The 23,414-nt window shown below is 29.9% G+C and overlaps 1 protein-coding gene across 2 annotated transcripts in view; it reads right to left on the reverse strand.

Annotated features, from left to right (window-relative positions):
* LOC113554822 (ABC transporter G family member 20) overlaps window positions 1-23,414 on the reverse strand; it is a 44,890-nt gene that overhangs the window by 19,710 nt on the left and 1,766 nt on the right. The window contains exon 1 of one of the 2 annotated variants that reach the window (XM_026958873.1): window positions 4,222-4,487. The exons of the other annotated variant lie outside the window; for it this stretch is intronic. The gene's annotated coding sequence lies outside the window, so the exon portion shown is untranslated. Of the gene's footprint in view, window positions 1-4,221; window positions 4,488-23,414 lie in introns of those variants that run through there. 2 annotated transcript variants of the gene reach the window in all.

Raw genomic sequence — 23,414 nt, forward strand, 5'->3', positions numbered from 1 at the left:
GGCCACACCGATTACGCGGGTTACCTAATCCAAAGTGAATGTAAACGACCGATCCGGAAATGACGAGCGAGCGTCTCGCAACGGGAATATTATGCCCTGCGGCTTTGCGTGCGTGCGTCAGCGCCCGCTCGTAGCGAAATCGTTCGCGTTGACTTTGTGCCGTTCTCCTACCCACTCATCGCTACAACTCTCCTCCTGGCTCCTGTTATATACGATCCCGTGGTAATATATAGTCGTTCAGTCTTACCGACCTAAATTATCTGAAACCCATAAAATCCCGCAATAAAAAAAGAGAGAAAATACGATTATAGTATATATCATGTTTTATTTTTTTTTCGTACAAGTACTCATGAGGACAACATAATAAAAATAATGCAATATTATTGTCATATGGGCATATGGCCGTTATGCGTAAGCGAGTTTTCGCCGCGTCAAACGATACGTGTCGGGACGTTCCGGGAACGACCTCAACGTCGTTTCGCAATAGCACATAATATTATTATGATTATCGTTCTACGGCTTACATAGGTACGCGTTTCCTTGACCTCGCCAAACTTCAACGGTCTGAAAATGACGACTCCGGCGATGTGCTCCGGTCATTTTACACTGAACTAAAATTTGGGTTTTCTAATAGCGCCGTGATATACAAAAATAATGAGTAACCATGAAAATCACTCCGTCAAAAGTTATTATTTTTATTTTTTTTATTATTAATCGGTATACAGGATCGTTTAAAATATGACAATATTATTTATAAATAATATCATTCAATAGATTTAAATATATATAGCTATATGCGATGCACGGTCACTGACGTTTTTAGTTATCAATTTCGTCGTTGGAAAAAAAAATTAAATATGATAGTTAAACATAATGATGTGACATTAGTACATTAAATATGAAACGTTATGTGTATATTATTATTAAAACAATGGATAATGGAGCTCCTCACACGTCCTTCTTAAATTTTTATTAACGTTTCTGAAACCGAGCGTGGAATTTCAATGTTAGTAGTATTACACATCTTATGTGTGTGTATATTATGTGAGAATCTTTTGCAATAGTTTCTACGAATATTTCAACAAAGTAGACTACAAAATTACAATGGTAATATTATAAGTAATAACATATCTACAAATAATTAGGGTGCTAATAACCAAAGTAGGTTGTGGATACACCTCGTTATAAGAGCGATCGATTGTAATAATTAGATTACAATAACCGATCATTGGAATATTATCCGCACGACAGTAACCTATATCCAATAAATAGTATTTGTGCCATTTTTCATTGTTTACATGCGCGAAAAACGTCGTCTTCATTCATGTGACATGCCCTTTATAGAGCTATTCAACCTTGACAATATGTACAGTTTACGAAACATATTTTGTTATTAAAACTTGTTTGTATTCATTGAACCCCCGCCAACAGCCACAGTTTTAATTAGTCACCGAAACGCATAAACATGTATTCGCTTTTTCCAAATTATTCCACGCGAGATTATGTCGGAGAAAATGTATGAAATAGCACAATGACGGTCTGACACAATGCTATATTAAATAAAAGACGACGATGTGAGGAGTTATTTTTTTCCTTTCGAAACCAAACTTTTTTGTTTTCGAAATGTATGAAACGTATATATAGAGGCTTACAGTATTGATACATTACTCCTCAAAAAAGATTTTGTATGAAAACGGTAAACTGTTCGTAAACTTAAGCAAGAAACATTAAATGTGTTTACTATAAAAATGGAAATATCCAACAGTGAAACGTAGTTATTGTATGATTCGATTCACAGGCTAATAATATGATGACATTACGAACAAAAAAAGCAATATCAACATTCATTAAAGGAAATAAAAATTTGCCACAAATCGATTGTAATAATGCAATGGCATACAATATTACAATAACATTGGCAATACGAGTCTAAAATATAGTCTGCTGCAGGTTAAAGGTGTAAGAATAAAGTTAAAATAATAGCAGTCACACTGGCGCGTAAACTTTTAAGAATGGGTTGTTTTGTAAATCGTGAATTTTCACAGCATAAGAAAAAAAAATTGCTGAACGCACGTCGCATGCAAGTGGTGGTATGATTAAAATGTATATAATACATACCTATATAATATTTATTCTGTATAGCCAGTTATCTAATGACACATAGAAGCAGGTTATTGCAACAGGTATCCGAAAAATTCCATAAATATATCAATTATTATTCTACACGCAGTGAAACACGTGTAATGTACCCAAGTAGGTACCTACGAGACTATATTATAAGTACTAAACGTTTCGTTGTCATTGCAAGCCGGGTCAAAAACCGTGCAAAATATATAGATAGATTTACGACAATATTATGAATTTTAATGTTCGAATCACATTACCAATTTTTATCAATCCGATTTTCCTTTTGTAAATTTTGTATCTTACTAGTCAGACACTTTGTTACAAGACACAGTATAGTCGCCGTTTATTGGACTCGCAGTTAATTTACTCATTCGTCAATTGTGGACTCAGCAAACAGAGGCTGGTTCCGATTTACACATATTTGCTAGCTCATAAAAAAAAGTTTGTATACACTCCCTACTACACTGGTTAATGGGGGTCAAAATGTATTTGTAAAGGTATATTTCCACATATTTTAGTCAATCTCCCCGATTTCCTCTATCGCGTGTATTTATACATACCTATTCGTGAAAATTATTTGAAATTTTTTTTAAAACTTATTTAGTCACTGTGAAACAAAATTTTAGAATTTTCATAAACTTGCATTCGTATATTTTTGCGGAAGGTTCAGATTCGTAAAATATTGTTATCGCACCCTAAAAATACCGCATATAAACAAAAACCAAGTAAAATATTATATTACGAACTAGCGTGGCTTAATACTTAAGTATATTGATATATATAGTATTATCAGACTATTAAACAATAAAAATTCGTATATTATTATATCGTCATCGCGGCCCCGACCATTTCGTGGTCGTCTCTCGATCTGGCCCCGCGGGCGTACCATAATCTCGGGTCCGCGTCGACCAATCAAAAATTACCCGTGCAAATATAATACAATAATCGTATAATAAACGGCAAAATACATATACCTGTAATATATTATATAGGTATACACACACGCGCTCGCGCATATTTATCCGACCACGGTTTTGTAACTTTACGATAATATTTCGTACACAACACAACCTGACTCGACTGACGACGACCTTGTTTCGGAATGGCTTGCGATTACTATGCGGAACGGCAGCAGCGCGCTGCGTAGTGAGCGTATAAATTAATTTTTTTCATTCGGTTTGGGAAAAGAAAAATTGCCAAGACGGATCCGATCGGAAACACATGACGTGCGACATTATAAATTTACCGACAGTGCTGTGAGTAATGGGTAGGTACACCTCTACGCCTGCTGCGTGCGTACGCCGGTCGAATACCGTGTAAATACGATACGCATATACAATATTACGGAGTAATTATTATTTTAATGTTTCTACAATGATAATAATATACTATCGTGTGGTGGGTACTGGAAATCGCAATACTATCATTATGATGACTATCGTCGACCGTCGTCACAATTACCGGAAAACGCGCGTCTGGTCTCGAAATCACGCGCACACCCGTGGTCGCCGCGCGACGGCGTAACCGGTTTATCGGTTTTAACCCACCCGACGATGACGTCTTTGGCGGAGAAAAACCCCGCACTCGCGTCATCGTCAGACCAATCGCATTTTTCGCCCGCCGACGACCGATCTCTACTACAGTTGTTGTTATAGTTTACGCCAACTCGATAAATAACGATACGTATAATACCATCGGATTGGCGAATGAGCGAGGTTTGTGCGAGCGCAATTCCCGCGTAATGATAACAATAATATTTTACGTACCGACTCGCACCACGGAGTCGCGTATTGACAGTTGTCGTTCGACCAGAAAAATAATTAAAACCTAATACGAATGGCCGTTTGCAATGCCGTATACACCGCGTACACCAATAATCACGACTAATTGTTACTATATGATACAATATTACATTATAATATTATAATTATTAAATCGGTCGACGATTATGAAATAATGTCAATTATTAATATTGTATAGATCGATATCGCGCACAGGAATACTTTTAATGCGGCACGATGCTCGATTGGCACGAGATTACGAACTATGAATAATCTTTTATGAGGGGAGGTCTGGTAGAAATAAAATACAAACTTTGACAACGATGGTGCACGGTCCAGTCACCGCAGGAAACGTTCGCGGTGTAGAGTATGCAGTACGTATGATGATATGATTTGTAGACACTAATTATTCGGCAAACACTGGACGCACATTTTTCATTTAAAACGCACGTACGTGATTTTATCTGGAAATATTTTATTGTACTGTACGGACAATAATAATTATTAGATGGCGAAAAAAAAATAAATACAGAATGCCCGAAAACGATCAACGAAAAAAAAATTTAAACTAAACGAATATAATATATAAAATTAAAAAAAAAAAACACAAAGTGAACGTACCGGGGACGGACCGCGGCCGACGACAATAGGTAACTACTGTGGTGGTTAGGAAAGAACGACAGTGCCATCGACCACAATGCCTTCCTCGATGGACCCCACTATTTTTTTTTCCTTTCTTCGTCCGAGCGACGAATAGTATAACACAGTTGTCTATGTGTTTTTCCACTATCGTGTGTGACCCCCCGTCTATATTATATCGTGTGTGTATGTACACGTTAACAACACGAAGAAGCGCCCAAGTCTACATAATAACACGGTGTCTACCTACCTGCTATACACACGACCCGTAATGTAATTTATTAATATTGCATGTCTTTGAGTCTTCAATACATCATAATGATGACGTATACACCTACTAGTCAACTATATGTATAAATAACTGTATAGTTTATCGATTTTGATCAAAATACCTATGTAATTATTGATTGGGATAAATAAAATTATACGATATTACTCATGCCGGTATTGTTTGGACCTCATACACGCACTGTCCAATCTACGATAACTCCTAAAACACTATTTAAAAAAATGTTTTGCATCATAAAATATATGATCTAGAACTTTAAATTAATTAAGCTTATCGTTATGTTGAAGTTTAAAATCAGTATTTTTATAATATTGAATTATTTAATCATTTTACGGTAAAAGAGAACGACTATAATCGTAAATCAATAATTTCTAGAAAACAAATAATAACCTCTCCCCATTTAAATATATTTATACATTGACTGAAATGGTTTTTTCATTTTTCATAGATGGTTTAAAATAAGAAAAATTAAAAATATTTATTATTATGACAGTGGAAATCGCGTTGAACCATTTGCATACAAGATAATGTAATTACAAACACATATTAATGTATAACTATCCACCGTTCAATTACATAAAACGTACAAATGTAAGAAGGTTTTTGATTATTTCAACTAGGTGTATTAATTCAATCTTTTAAAATTCATATCGATAAAAATTTGGTATGTATTAATATCAGTTTTTTTAGTAAAAACAAATTAATAGATCAATTAAAATTATTGTGTTATAAATTCAAAATATTACTGTATAGGATATTCCATTTTTATTGACTATAATTTAATATATAAAATAAGTGACTCGAAATGAAACATAAATCATAATGAATAGAGTAAATTTCACGAAAATATATTTTAACCATTATAAGCTAATTTAAAACATGTTTTGCAAATTAAATATTTATAAATAGCTAGTTTTTGTTTTAATTTACAAATTTAAATCAAAATTGATATATGCGTTGACATAGTTTTAATAAGGACACCGTTAAGAACTACTATAAATTGCTAAAAACTATTATTTTCACTGATATTGAATAAAACTCCAATATACTTAACTAATAATTGTTCAAATGGATTTGTTAATTCGTAAAAAGAATTTATTATTGTTCGCTAAATAAAAATATGATGATAAAATCATTGAAATTTGGTAATGATAAAAATATAAGTAAAATAACAAATCCTTATGCTGTATTATATTACTATTAGTCATCATTAAAGACATAAAATGTTATTAAACTAATGTTATTATTTATTTTTATGTATATTATGTTTCAAAATAATAATTATTGTAGGAATATATATATTTTTTTTTATTATTATTAAACACAAATAACGTGAAGAGATAACAAAATAATTATTTCAACGTTTTATTATGAAATACATGTTATTTTAATTATAATGTAATTATATTTGTATTTATGCCATTCATGGTAAATCGATTTAACCATATGATTTAAATACAAATATAAACTAAACGAAAAGGTTGTTTTTATACTTAATAATATTAAGACTACCTAATTAAAAAAAATTATAATTATTTTAAAATATAAAAACTACTTATTAATTATAAAATAGTGTGATTCCCGCATTGCACCATAATTTTACAAAAAAAAAACATTTTTACCGACAAATTGTCGGATTTTGTTAGAATAAAGTTTTTATATAATTTCATTGTGCAAAGATTAAAATTTGTCGATAAAAAAAAAAGTAATAACAACCTTGCAAAATTATGTTTCGGTTGCTGACAAATGAGCTTATGATATGATCAATTCATTTGTACATCAAATATATTATACATTGTGCAATTTTCATTATATTCTATGATTTTTTTTTTTTTTATATAAATATGATTTAATAGTTCAAGCTGAAATGTATCGATAGGTTGTAGATACCTATAAATAAGTTTAAAGTAAAATTCAAATGAAAACCACAAAATATTTTTAAAAATAAGTACTTAATTCCCAAATTATGCCATTTATTACCTATGTATAATATAGATATTTTATAACATAAGTAGTATAACAAGTAGGTAACATTTATAATTTCACCGTTCTATAATGAAGGTTAGGTTTTAAAATTTCAGCTGTTTAGTTTTTGATTTATTATTGAACATAAATACTAATAAGATGAGAAAATAAAATCAAAATCATAAGTTGTCATTAAAGTTGGTTAATGATGAAAGTTGCTCAATTAATTAACTTGCTTATATATAGATAATGCACATAATTGTACATGCATTTCTAAAACTTAAAAAATCAATAAACCATTTAAGGACGATGCAATAATGTATATAACAAATTACGCTGCTGCAGTGTAAAAACGACTGATCTACATAAAGTGCTGTGTGCAACAACTCGATGAACTCGCCAAATACTGAATACGGACATTTATTTAAGAAATAGGGTAATTAAGTACAACATATGTTTTATGTATATACTATGTATAATATATGGTTAAATTATTAACATGTAACAATATAATATTGTAACTTATAATGGACATTAAATGAGAGAACTACTCTAATGTTTATGTAAGACGAGAAGAAATACAATACGTATGTATATAATAGTTTATGCCATCAAGCAAACGTAAATAACTATAAGTACTGACATTGTTTTATTTTGAGATGGACAGTTTCTATTGGTACGCACACGCAAATAATTAAAGAACAAAATATTTAGAATAACTACATGATTTTCATTATAATTGTCGTTGTTATAATAATACACTAGCATTTATACTGATATTATCCGCTGATACTTTAATATTATAGACTTCAACAAAAGAATATTATAATAATCTCTTATTATAAGCAAATTATATTCTATGCGTTTGCGCGTATATAATGACGTTATAATGTACAGTGTGTGGATACACGTGTAGCATGACGAAATTATATTATTTAGTGTGCAGACAGGCAGGAACATTTGGAATTTCGTTTCCACCTGTAAATCGATTGAAACGGCGTTAAAGTTCGGTACAAAGATATTGGCGACGCGAAGAGAGTTTGCGGCACAGTCAATTAATAATGCATATTTTATAACTTGATGAAAATTCAAAACGCATAAATAGATGCAAACCGGTGACGAACTGCGATTATCCGATTATCATCATTCTCGTTGCAGACTTGGAAATATTTTAGCTATCATCTATTTCTACAAACGTTGAGTAAAATAAGTTCCATACCTACTGCAGCACATAATAGAACCTAGTAGGTCGGGTTGTATACACCACGACGACAGCGTACGTTGCTGTAGTGTTACATAAAACGTAATATAATTAATTATTACAAAAATAAATATTATTGGATTGCGCAATATTTGTTTCGTCTAAATACCATTCAATAGTTTTCACTTTTAAACGTTTGTAGTGGACAACTACAACCAGAAATTTTGTTGTATAAGACTTAAGCACATACACACGCCACTTGTACACACGTACTCACGCATACACACGTATGAACCACCGCCGATACTATATAATAATTTACTGCGGTGACATTACGTTTAAATAAATATATTATGTACACGGTCGTAAATTATAATGTTTATGTTGGCTGTTGTATGATATAAAAGTGACGAGCGATCTGGGTTCGTCATAATATTGTTAATATTTAGAGAACCACGGGTAGACCGGATCCTTATAAATATCATGTCAAACGGATGTTTAAACCATTTGGTTTGAACTTAATTCGTTATACCTCTATATTATTACACTCGATAATAATTAATCAGTTTTCGCACATCCCCGTGCGCGATTACTGGTCCGTGAATTGCTAATGGCGATGAATTTAACAGCTATTCACGGTAAGCCGACATTTTCAACGTGGTTGCTAGGTACTGAATTATCATCGTGAAACCCAATAATACTTCGCTGCTTTAACGGGGGATTGACGAGTTTTACCAATTCCGTATATTGTTCATTAAACGCCATAGATAATTCAACAAGAACCGTTGCATTATTTACCATTATCAGCATAATGGTATCAGCTTTATATACAATATAAATTAATTTATTAGTGAATTTCTCGTTTAAATATAAATATTATTAATTACCAATGCAGGTAAACAAACTATAAATAACTTAAGAAACCACGACGTCGAGCACGTAAGTAATTTGCAATGACAATAACGAACAGATCTGATTAATTATATTCGAAACTGCAACTCATCGATCAGAGATCCAGAGTTCATAAAAGCGGCGGCAACAGTGATTTTTATAAGTGGTACGTACGTAAGGGGTGTGTACCGAGTAGGTGCTTACAGTTGTTATAACTTTAATATCATGTGATTATGTAGAATTTATCCCGAGTCATACCCGGTCGTATTCGGCGGTCCAATCAAATGTGTTATTTTTCTGACAATGATGTTTGTATTTTAAATCGAGTCGTCCAGTTGCTGTACCCCAATGGAATACTTGAGTTAAATCTGCTGTTGAAATGATGATTTGTTACAGTCCTAATCTAATCTACGGAGGTGACACGTATAATAGCGTTTCGACGAGAGCGATATACAACTAAATATTATATTTTATATAATTTAAGGTAATTTTTTACTTCGCCCATTCCAAACTATAAATATAACGCCACCGCCATAACTATGTTGTATCGTGATAATATATTATGTACAACACTATCATCATAATGCCACTATGTTCGCGATGACGTCAACGACGACCGAGACCAAGACTATATCGCGAGTCGCGACTACCGCGTTCTCCCACTGTACAGTGTTAGGCCACTATAATATTTTAATTCACCATATATCGCAGTCAGCTTTTAATATGTTGATATCAATAATATTGCTATCGATTTTTCTGCAGTTTGCAATCGCCACTTTGTAATCCAGTGTGTACGTGATGCCGGCGTGAGCGTGCGCGTGTAGCATTTCAAATCACATTCTACGACGACGACGACGACGACGATGATGATAATATATATTAATATATATATTTATATATATATATATATATAAAGTTTTCGTGTGGCCCGAAGACCGATCGACACGAGACGACGACGACGGTCGTGGCCGTTCGAAAAACGACATTCTTCGGCACGCAAGTTGCATAATATGATGGTCACGTCGACGAGACAGGGGTGCTCAAAATACGTGATTTTCGTCCCCCGGATCAGACGAGATCTCCGTGTGTATGGGAAAACGTTCGTTTAAAATGAAAGAAAATATAATAAAACCGTCTACGATTTTTCCCGTGAACTCACACAAATTACGACGTCTGGACCAGTATAATATGTATTATATAGTAGATATATAGCTGGTATCTTGCCACGGGTGAAAGCGCCACGTGAAGGTCTCCACGGCAAATATTACGGTATGGATTTTACAGCGGACAATATTATATACACATAGTTTCCCCACCCTCTGTTTTCACATTGCTCTGTGATAAACATAATATCATAATATATTACACGTGTCTATATTTTATCGTACACTGTGATACGTGTATAAACGCACGCAGACGTGTGTAGCCTGCAGCGTATGTGTTTGTACGATTTTATGTATATTTTTCTCCCAGCGGAAAACTGTACGTTTGACGTGGCCGCCGGGGTCGTGGTGGTGCGGGAAAATCGGACAATACCAATAATATCCACTTGACCCACTTTCGGTGTTTTCCCGGCGCGCGCTGAGAATGGAAATCGTATTAGATAGGTACGCACGTTATTTGTACACATATCGGCTGTCGGACCTCTGCGTTGGGCGAGGGAGGAATATAATATCTGTACCTGTCTACAGTACAACCACGGTCGCGATGATAACAATATTATGATTGAAATCGCAACGAGCCAATATTGTGGTGTTACAGATATTATAATAATATAATATGTTGCGTTGTACGCTGGTGGTAAGTCGAACAGTTTACAACGAACAGCTTGACGTAATAATGAGCAGTGTTGGCGAAAACGGTGAGACGTTTTCCGGTCCAGTGGTGTGATTTTGGTCGGGATGATTCTCAATCAGTTACCATACGTGCGCTTAATCTTATCGGCTCCAGTTGCCGTGGTTTTTACGTATGCTTGCCTTTGTAATAAATGTATACTCTTACGTGCCGAAAGCCAAAAACAACACATCGGTCGGTGGGTTATCGGATTGTGGATATACAGCTACAGCTGGTGGGGTTAGCCATAGTAGCCGTCGCAATGCTGTCAACAAAGTTTTCCCACGTGTGTTTGAGTGGATCGTTTATCACTTCACGTGTGTCATATATATTACACGCATCGTATAAAATACTGTATACCTATACCCAGATCGCATTATTTTTTACGTTCCATAAACATTACGAATTATCTGTCCTGGACTGCGACCTCTGTCCGTACATCGACATTTTAAAGTCAGACCGAATTTATCCGGATCACGTGAAACAATGAGTGTGTTGAACTCGCGACGGAAAGAGCAAACGAGTTTATGTTATAGAAATCGATTTCTTGTTGGCTTACGCGACGTTTACTAACGCGTTCATACGACAGGATTATTCAGTATTCGACGCTGGAAACGAGTTATCCTCATATGAAATTCGGTAAAATTTGAGTATGTGTGATTTTTTTTTTATGTTTCTTAATTAAAATAAAATAATAATTTTTGAAGTTACCTATTTCAATATTTTATAGTATAGTAGTACGAGAGATTTATTTTTATGGATAATTGGTCAATTAAGCATAGCCATAATAATTATTTCAATACCAACGTTTAAAAAGTATGAACCAATTTATAATAATAAATTACTGTATAATATATTATAATATATATCTTGTAATCATTTAAGTCGTTTTTACAAATTTACCAACTGTTTTAAAAATGTATTTATTTTTATTTTATAAGTAGGAAGTGTAATTATTTATAATGTCAAAGTGTTAGAGCTGGCGTATCTATATATTCTATACAAAAACTAAAAAACTTACTATAACCAAAACTATTATTTAAAGTTTATATCAAACAAGACGTTTTACTTTAGTTTGTAGAACTGGAAATATATATATATATATATAAATCAATAATCCTTTTGAAAACTAACGCAAAATGAGGTCGGACCCTACACAAAGGAAAACGTATTTGTCATTATTTCAAGTGTATATGTGCTCGTACGATTGATGAAAATCTTCTCTCTTAGCCATTGTATAACTCGATTATATTTAAGAACAGTGAAAATTGTTATTTTGCAATAAGCGGATGTATTAGTCCAACAGTTTGAAAATAGGTTTTTAAATTCATCAAATATTTTTATTTCTTTTTTTTCACAAGCGATCATCCAATTGAAATATTTGAAACTAAATTTATTGATCACCCGATCAGGTATTAATATTGCTTAATATAGTTCACTAACACTATCTACTAAAATAGTCACTATCATTATGTATTATATAACAAATAATATATTATATTAAAGCATGTAACTGCTCGATGAAATAATTAACATAACTTAATGTTGTATACGTTAAAATACCATGTTTTAATAATATATTTTTATCGGTAATATTTATTAAATATAAATCGAAAGCTTATAATCTGTAATGCACACGTAGTTAATGTACGATGTACCTATGTAATATAATGTTTGCATAATTTATAATTCGTTGAAAACTAACCACGGGAACTCGACAATTGGAAACGGCGTTTAAACCAATGCTGACACATTAATTTTATTTTAACACTTATCGTATATAAATGATTAATATCGCATAGCTTGTATTGACATTTGGCACGATGGTTTGTGTGTTTTATTCTAAATGACTTACGACAAGGTGTTAAAAACGTGTCGTGTGTAGTCATCATCGTTATATACTAATAACACTGATAGTTTACAAGGCGAAGCCCTTTTTGGCGGCAACTGTTGCGCAAAACTCTTTATTCTCGCGAATGCGACAAACGATAAAGATGTTTTCATAATGTACTCACGTGACATATAATATTATGATTGTTAAATTGTTATACACCGAACGTTGTACGAGTAGGTACAGCGAGAAACGGTGCAAGACATTGTGCCGGAACACCGGCCGACAGTGAAAAGCAAAGATCGCGGGAAAAACAAAGCGAGGAAACTGTATAAGAATCACTGAAGTGCTGCCACGGCAACAAATGTAATAATATAATATAATGAGACGGAGAAAAAACCAATGACGACACAAGAGAGGAAAAAGAGCTTTCGCCATAGATATGTACGCCGTTGCCTCGAAACCAAATTATTATCGAATTACCTTCACGGTCACTACGTCCGATAGTACTTTCACTTTTTGCCGCCGCCTTCGGAATTCTAAATATATATATATATATAATATAGTCGTCCTGGTCATGTGTGTGTGAATATATACATATTATATTATGTTATGTTATAGTTGTTGCGTCTTCTTGTGTATTCGTCTGGGAAAATATATACGTGGCCGAAGTGCGTCTACGTCACTACTTATACTAATTTATATTATATTAAATATTATACGACCGATCGCTATCCATATTCGATGGGTTAAAAGCAACAAAATGTAATATTATTATTGAGTTATAATATTACGTTCCGGGGCCGTAAAAGTCCGCGTTCGTCCTGTTCCCCTATAAAAGCTAACACAGCAACTGACTACACGAGCGTTCAGTGAAAATAATACGAGAAAAATGCAATAACGAGCCGCTGTCCGACTGAACGACGTAATAATAATAATAATAATAATAATAATAATTAATAACATGTATCATATTTTGCAGCGTCGAGTCTGTCGTTCATCACGTACCTATGTATACATCTATATTACATACATATGTATATTATAGCATGTTTACCGAAAGCCCTTTAGCGACACGGCCGAAATGTCGGCGACCCGTGTTGATGACGCCGCAGAAGGTTATACGGCGCTGAAAACAATATTGTGACCGGATATCATTATAATAACAATAATAGTATCACATCAGCAGCAGCTGTTTGTATATACAGCCTGTTTAAAAAGACCAGTTATAGTTGTACTCGGGAGACACTACAGTGTCTAAGCTTTTTTAATGCAACGATTCGGCCGTTGGTTCTTTGCCCTCACTGCATCAATGTCCATATAGTATATTATATAAAATGCGACCCACAGATAGCAAACGGTTTATGAATAATCTACAGCTAGGGTATTCATTTATATTTTAAGTTTAAAATAATATTTTATTAAATTTATTTACATACATTTTCATTAGCCACATACGCGCCATAATTGCCCTCGCACCACTTTTGTACGGCACAGGTCCCCGAATATGAGTTAAGAGGGCCAGGGGCACATTCCTGAAGACCCACTCTGCTCTTTCACACGCCAAAGCGTATTCACCTAAATTTTATTAATTACAAAAACAATACGATCATCATATTATGCCTAACGTATTTTTTAAACAAAACAAAATGACACGTGATTGGCTAATAAGGCTAAAATATGAAAAGGCAATTGTTTTAACTGTAGAAATAACTGAGTACTACTTGTACAAAAATCATCTATCCTCCGTGGGCTACCATGTATTTTAAATCTTCTGCAAATAAGACTACTACATTATTCTTATCATAATCTCGTTATGGCATTGGCAAGGCACACGAACGCCTTCGGATGGTTTGTGGTATATTTTGATCGCGCAAGCGCGCGCGCGATGTCGTTAATTCCGAAAATATATTGATGGTTTGTAGGGGCTATGCATTATTTGTTGAGAGAGAACATACTATGAAACAAAAGAGACGGCCGAATATCAAAACCGCGGAAACGTTGCATGCGGCAATAGCGTTCAGTCCAAATATTTACGAGCGTATTATAGCGATATTATTATATTATTGTCGTTTGTTATATTACACTATAATTATCGAATTGTAAACTAAAGCTATAAAACAAATGAAAGAAGTTCTGAAAATAAAGAATACATCATATATTACTATTAAACATGGTTTTTTATGTCAAAAAATAATGACATAACTTCTAAGATAGACGTTCGCACGTGGCACAACTCCATATTTCCTCGAACCACAGATTATGCATAATATTATTACAATCCCAAATTCCCTAAGTACGTAAGTATTAATACACAAACCGACGGAAAGCGCGTATCGGATGCTGTCCGCGACGATATTATCTAACGAATTATGTCTTGTTATTATCAAAAACAAACAGTCTGGCATAATGAATTTCGGGTCATCAACCAGTAAGCTCCGTTTCGTATTATGACTTATAATTTGTCCGAGTAAACATGTTTTGAAATAACAAACCTCTGATCATCACGACTAAACACCTACCGCCGTCTTATGTGATCGAGTTTGTAATTTGTTTATTTTTGTATGATTATGTTTTTAATGTCCACAAAAATTCAAATAATAATTAATAGGTACAAGATAACCGACAGACTTATTTATGACAATAATCGAAAATATAAGTACAAAATAATAATAATACATTGCTTTCGCTGAAAACAAAAACAAAATAAAATAAAATAAAGAAACACCGAGGTATTTAGAAACAAACAAATTATAATTACTTTTTTAACAAGTATAATTTTGTTTTAAAACGTCATACGAAGAATATGGTATAAAATAAATTTGTGTATATTACAAACTACGTTAGTTAAAATTTAGCTCAAATACCGACGTCGAACTTAATTCAGTGCATTTTTCGCCTGAAAATAATTCGTCATGCACGGTTTTAAATTTTTCAATGTATTATTGTAAAATAGTATAATGAAAACGAGAATAAGAATGAATAGAAGTAATTTTTTCTGAAATAGCTTTTCCAATTTCATAGTATTTTGATATTTAAAAAATTTAAATTAAAATATTATCAAGTTAATATTAATTTATTGATTTAATTTCTCCTAATATAAGGAAAATAGTTATATACAGGGTTAAAAAGAAATATTTTTATTTAGTATTTTTTTAAGCGTATTAAAAATTTTAATGTATAACAATACTTTGTTTCGAGTGTGATGTGTATGTATATTATAAAGTAACATTATTATTATATTATCCACATTATAGTTTAATTGTGTTTACCATAATATACAAACAATATAAATATTTCATAAAAAGAAATAAGATACAATTATATATATATATATATATAATTTTAAACGTTTATTAAAATATTTTAATAATTGATTAAAAAATTGTTAACACATGCTAAAATAATTTGTTTAAAATACATTCTATTTTGATTATATAGAGCACAAATTCCCTATCTTTTTTACTTCAACTGTATTTTGCAACATCGCAGCTTTTTGCTAAAATCATCCTTTCCGTTTACCGTCAGTATAATAATATATGTTTCCGTTTTCCGCCACACAAAAATTTCAGTTTTTAGATTTTGATAATCCCTTATTGTAAGAATTGAAATACATAGACCACTTTCAAAATATTTTCAAAATCATGCCGTTCCTTTATTAATATAACAGAAGAAAGATTAAGTTCACAATACATGCGACGGAAACTGATAATTATTGTCAGTTAAGATAAAGTATTGCTATTTTATCTTTTATCAATTTTACGATATATATTTACTTTTATTTTTCGATAAAATTCGTGAAAAACAAGTGAATTCAGCATAATGAAAAATATAACTATTGAAAGTAATGTGATAAAAAATAATTAATTTTAATACATTTTTAATTTTGAATTGGCTCGTGTATGGTTTATGTAATGGTGTACTTATATTTAGGCAGTGTACAACTAAAAATTATAAATCAAAAGTTTACTCAAATGAAAAAACACAATTTATGTCAATTCAAATACACTACAACACAAGCATGATGATGATAGCCAAGCGTTGAAGAAGCATGTGATAACCACAATATATAAAAGAAAATCTATTGGGTATATAAATGTATTGCACTTAGTGCAAGACAATAGAAAATTATTCTAACTGAAATAATAAAAAATAGTAATATATAAAATATTACTCTTTCGATATGGAATCAAAACATATAAATAGATAAATGAAAAACGACGAAAAACTATATTTCATAATCTTACTAATATAGCTGATAACCATAACGTCCTTAATTTTTATTGATATGAAAACTTTTTATTGATAAATAACAAAAAATACCTATTATAATATTTTCATGTGAATCAAAGCTTATGATTTTGTCAATAGTTGATAGCCGTTTATTATAAGGATGGAACTTTCGATTATTGTGTTCGTTTATTGTTTTTTTTACAATTTTTTCAATTCATGGATATTTTAATAGTCATTACGTTCCATTATTTTTTGCTTATTACCAAATAAATGTACATAAACATATCTAAATCATATTTTGAGTAACAATCAAAAAAGTGCAAAGACTTGGAGTTATTTTTTCTCTCTAAAAGTAAATGTTTACTTTGAAAAGGTTATACTTCATGCAGTTTCTAAAATAAGGTCGCAAACCAATATTTCAAGATGCTGGTTTCATTCAACACAATCTTAATATCGTAAAATACAAGAAATCGGTTTATCAAGTGTATATAAAGACGTATATATAGAGTGTATATAGAGTATACATAAACTTATAGCGTAAAATGTAGAACTAAAAATATTAAAATAACTATTTATAATAAAGTACAATTTTGATTTGATTTTGATTTTAAAATCAAGAGTTTTAATTTTAGACTCTATAATGTATAATTTACTGAGTACGGCGTAATTTTGACTTTTTACTTGAATGTGTTATTTTAAATTAATTATACTTTTTAATAACTCCAGATATGTTTTCAAAGTAACACTGAAATTTGTAGTAGTTGAAAATAGAAATATATATTATTATTATAAATAATATGTCGATAAACAGATTTGGCGGTAAACGGAAAAGTCGATTTTGGCGGAATAGTGGGCTACCCCTATATAGCACTGATAAGGTTTATTTTATTGGTATTATTAGGTATTTGTTTACTATGTGCTATGAAGTAAAACGATACAAGTTTTTATAATAGAAAATACCTATAAAAATTAATTGAAAACGGACTTGATCAATTATCAATTCAATCCAAGGGTAAAACAATATTACCCACGATAATTTATACACGGGTACATTTGAAATTTACCTAGCCACTGTGGCACTATGCACACAGTTATTGTGTAGGTACAATATCATTTTACCTATTTAATTTGGCCATTCACTAATATAGGTACATTATTATATTATAGTAATTACTTATAAATCGTGTCGAAAATACTTACTGCAGTAAAAGCGTATAAAATTTTCAAAACAAGAAGTTAAAGATAAAATTACCCGTATTATAATTGACCCTGACCCTGTCGTAATACGGTAGGTACACCGTATAATATAATATATATTATATATACTATTGTTGTTCTGATATAGGCACAGGTATAACGTATTTGTCTTCAGTTGTTTATTTAGGTGTCATTCGAAACGTATACTTCAATAAACAAAAAATTAATAATAAACCGTAGTAGTTAAATAATATCGTTTAATTTATTTATTTTTAACATACGCAACAGAAATTAGTTTTTAAAACATTAATTGTTTCTAGAATGCTGTACTTAAAATATATAATGGTCATAAAAACGTTCTTAAAAGTGAAATATACTATATACGCATAAAGTGTTTATTGTATGCAATTATTTTATATGTAATATATTAGACATAGCAAATATATAGTCACACTTATTTTGTATACATGTTAAAATTAATTAAAATCTTAAACGTCCATTTATCATTGATAATATGTTTAGTATTATTGAAAAACCGACTAAAAACTAATACTTCAACGTGGTTCAATTAAATTGTATTAGTTTGCCACGAGGAAATGCTTATTTAGTCTGACGCAAATCAAAAGTAATAATTTTTCTTAACTATGATTGTTAATCAAATTTGATGACGTTTTGCAAATTACTGTGTATAATGTTCATTACGTTTAGCTCTTAGGTATATAAAAATAATAAATCATAAAACCATATATTATGACATCTATTGTAATAGATGTCCTCATCTGTATTTATTTTTATATTTAGTATAGTTCTGTACGAAGGTTATTTATTATTTCTTTGGATTAAAACATTCCTTTGGTTTATTTAATTAAACGTTGTTTAGTTGTATTCCAACAATTACAAAATTCATCAGTTACATACTTATGTTGCTTAATGTATACTATGGTATACAAATACAACAATATTAGTTGTTATAATACAATAAATATTATGTATATACTATCTATTCTAAAAGGATTTCAAACGCAGTGTTTACTTACACATTAAAATTTAAAGTATATTCGTACAACCTTTATTTATATTTTATTTACCGAAGTAAAACATATTAAATACTGCAGCCTGTAGGCCATTTACTCGTTTAATTATCCGGCATAAGTGGTATATCTTAGTTACCAGGTATGGGAATAAAATATGAATAAATATGAATAGGTACAGCATTTATTTATTTTAATATCAACGTTATTACCACAATCGTTTATTAAAATAATATCTTTAACCTTCAAATTATATTATTATTTTGAGTCATGTTATCGTAAAATAACCTTACAATATGCTTGCAAATAACTCGTTAAATTTTCTCGCGCGTTTAATGTTCATATTTGTTTTTATATAATAGTTTTTTTTTTTATTTTAATTAATAAAGTCAATAAATACATATACATTTAAATACATTAAATACTATTATTATACTGTTAACTTCATTATATTTTGAGTTATTTTAAAATAAAATTAAAAAAACACAAAAGCTGATTTAACTTGACGTCTTTAACGATGTAACTTGAACATCGAATTGCTTTAAGACGGCAAAATAATAAATATGTAAAAATAGTTAACGTTTTCTTACATACTCTAAACATAGCTAGTATATTAAGTACATATTTTTATTAAAAATTAAATTAAAAAAATCAGGCGTAATTTTTTATACATCGTATTTTAGATAACGATATTTGTTTATTTTACAAGATAATCATAATGGTTATATAGATAACTAAATTTGTAAATGTTAAGTAAAATAAATTGATGATTTCAGTAAGTATACCATGTTGTATTAAGTTAACTAAAGTATAAAAAAAATAAACCACTAAAATAAATGAAGGTTTTACCTAATGTAGATTTATAATCAATAAAAACGTGTTTTATAATTTAGGGCAATCAGCAAATGGTTAAGGCAATTATATAATAGAATAATATGTATGTATTACTTAAAAAGTATTATAATTAAATCAAAACCAGCAAGGACGCTCTAAGTAATTATTATTTGTTGTTTTTTTTTTTTTAATAAATTGTAGTGTCTTGATTTATAGTTTAAAAATATGATAATAATTACTTATATTGATCTCAAGTGAACACATTATTATAGAACATACTGACATACGCAAGTAGAAAATGAAATGGATAGAAGAAATTGTAAAAAGAAGTTTTGTCTACTGACCTACATTATCATTGTTCTGTTTTGTATTAGTTTTAACCATACACATTTTAGTGAATAGTGATTTCTAGAAAAATATTACCGTGACTTGTGTCATTTAAACGAGATGCATTTAACTAAGCATAATTTAATATTGTAAACTTATATTCAAAATCATTAATGTCTAATTAGTATATTGATGATCATGAAAAATAAATTTAATAAAATGTTAGTTTTTGTAGTTAATATATATATTATCTTGATAGAATTAAAATATATTAAATCTTGTGTAATATATAGTTAGGTAGTTATATTAGTCAGTGGCCCATAGGTACACATAATTAGAAAAATCTAGCATTTTTAGGTGACATTTTTTAGATAAGACAATATTTTCTTATGTTGATTGATAATGTATTCGATTACATTTATGAATGATTACGTCAGTTCTGAATAATCTACGAAGGTCAGTTTAAAGCGATTTCGGATCTTACAACTACTTACGATACTTTTTTTTTTATAACCGCGTAGTTAATATAATAATATATACATACGTATCTAACATATTATTATAAACATTATACAATCACTAATAGTTATGATACATATATCATGTTTATTTCAAACGCTAATAATATGTAAGTACCTATGTATACATAAGATAATATAATCTACTATATATTTGTTTGTGAAAGCTATAACATAATTGACAAATATTATATTAAGATGAAGATCATTTTTAAGTAAACGTTTCATATCTTTCATAATTTATGATTTTCATTTTATTAACTTCATAATGTACACAATCATAGCACTAATAAAGTTAATTTCCGTTAGTATTCTTACCTAGGTTAGGGTACCTATTAAATTCTTATATTATAGACTTAAATACATAAAATAAATGGTCATATTATAGTTGTGATGGTGCTAATTTTAACGATTTTTGACGAATGCGATTTGACCTCGAGATAAAGCTATTCTCAATTTCTGTAGGCATATAAATATATTACTTTAATTAACCTTTCATGATTTTTAACGAAAAATTAAAAAGTTCTAGCATGTCTATCTAAACCTTGCATGTTAACAACTTGAGATAAAAACTAATTTTCACTATTTATAAGTCTGCAAGTCAATGTATGTGTTTAGACGTTGTCGTACTTGATGATAATTTACTAGAGTAAATTAAATATTATGTTATTTAAAATCTTGTATCTATTATTGATAGAGTATAATATAATTAATGATGGATCTTCAATGTCCAGTTCATAATAAATTTATTAGTTTGTAAGCACATGTACTGAAATTCAAATCACATTATCATACGAATGGCTATATAGTGAAACTAACAAAAACATTTTCTTAACACAAATCAGAGAGATAGACGATTAGATAAAAAATGAATTCCAATATTTTATCCCCTTTAAAATAAGAAAAAAAAAATTGACAGTAAAAAAGATAAAATATACGATTTTTCTACATGGGTTTTTACAAATCTGATAAATACGATAAATATTACATAATCTTTAAAATGTGCTTTTATATAGAAATATAATTTTTTCTGTATGAGCTCCATGTTAACAAATCGCACACATTTTTCACCGCTGAAAGCTGCATATACTCAGTTAATTTATTATATATTATGTAAAAGGATACAATCCGGACTTGGGTGGTGACAGATTTTTATTAAATTTAATAAAGATAAACATCATAACATTAGTTGACGTTTCTAGTAGTGCAATTTTTTTTTACTGACAGTATTTCAAAGATGAATTAGATCTTAAGAATAAAATATAATATATAAAACGTACTAAATCAATATATCATGAAAAAGCGAAGAAAAATTAAAATAACCAACCAAATATCTAGAAGAATATAAAAGTTGACCACATCAAACTTTATAATAGATTAATATGTAATACTATACAAAAATCAACCCGTGATTCACAATACCATCAAATATAATTTTAAAATATTGATAATATTATAAATTATAATATTATCAAACCTATTTTTTGGTTAACTATTTTTAATTCTAGATTCTAAATGACGAAGAGGTATTGATTTATTGTTTATTATCTAAATCTTTTTACTTAAATATAAACATTGGTAGGCATACTAATATTATGTTATTTACTTAATACCATTATCCTCCTTCCTACAAACTAAATTATTAAGGTTTCAGTTTCGTTATCTTTTTTACCCTTTCACTTACGTTCACTTTTTTTCAACAATTTAGTCTTATACGGTCTTTCGTTATCGAATGATGTGTATTGTATATTTTAGTCAAATTAACGAATACTATAATTCACTTTTAGCTAGAGTTTCGTATTCACTTAAATCTAAAAAAAAAATATATATTCGGTCAAATTATTGATTTTTAGATAATAATTGATCAATTTATTTTTACTATATTATTGTAATATATATATATATTTCATAAATCATTTATAAAATGGTTTACGTATACCTGGCGTTAACTTAAAATGCACAATATTTTATGGTGAAAATGTAAAATGATAAGTGATGAGAATTAAATAAACATTCAAATCATAATTTATAGGTCACGACACTTTTTACAAGATCTGACCTTCGGGAGTGTGGTAACTAATAATAACTATCAAAACAAAAACCTATGTTTAAGACTATGTGCTATTGTTCATACGTATCTTATAATTTTTTTTCAAAAGCTTGTAATAACGTAAAAAGTGAGCATATCATTACAAGCTTAAACAGATCTAATAATACTTTTACAATAATATTAAACAATATTGAACTATTCATAAAAGATTCTAAGTTCTGTTTATTTTATTGTATAATTATATGTATTACAAATAAATAATAATTTATTGTTGTATTGAATACTGAAGTAAATATTAAGGTGTTTTTTTATACTATGTGTATTTTAAGTATAATTTAATTGAGATTTATTGTTCGATGGTTGTGTAATGAATAAAAATCTAAAATAATACATACTGAAACTGATAAGAAAAATTTGAAATTCGTAATTTTGTTTAGTTATATTTTATGATAAAAGAAAATCCCATACAAGAGTTATGTAGGATTTTACTATTGTTGACGAGTGTTTGTATCATTACGAATGACCTTGACACGGATTAGCAGTCAATCAGCTTCCGGTGATAGCTATGATAACTATATGATAGATAGTTGAATTTATTATAATATATTATAACAATATTTTATTGGTTCAATTAAAATTATACACATTGGTATGTTTAGGACGCGTC

Source organism: Rhopalosiphum maidis, chromosome 2, assembly GCF_003676215.2.
Source record: "Rhopalosiphum maidis isolate BTI-1 chromosome 2, ASM367621v3, whole genome shotgun sequence".
NCBI lineage: Eukaryota > Metazoa > Arthropoda > Insecta > Hemiptera > Aphididae > Rhopalosiphum > Rhopalosiphum maidis.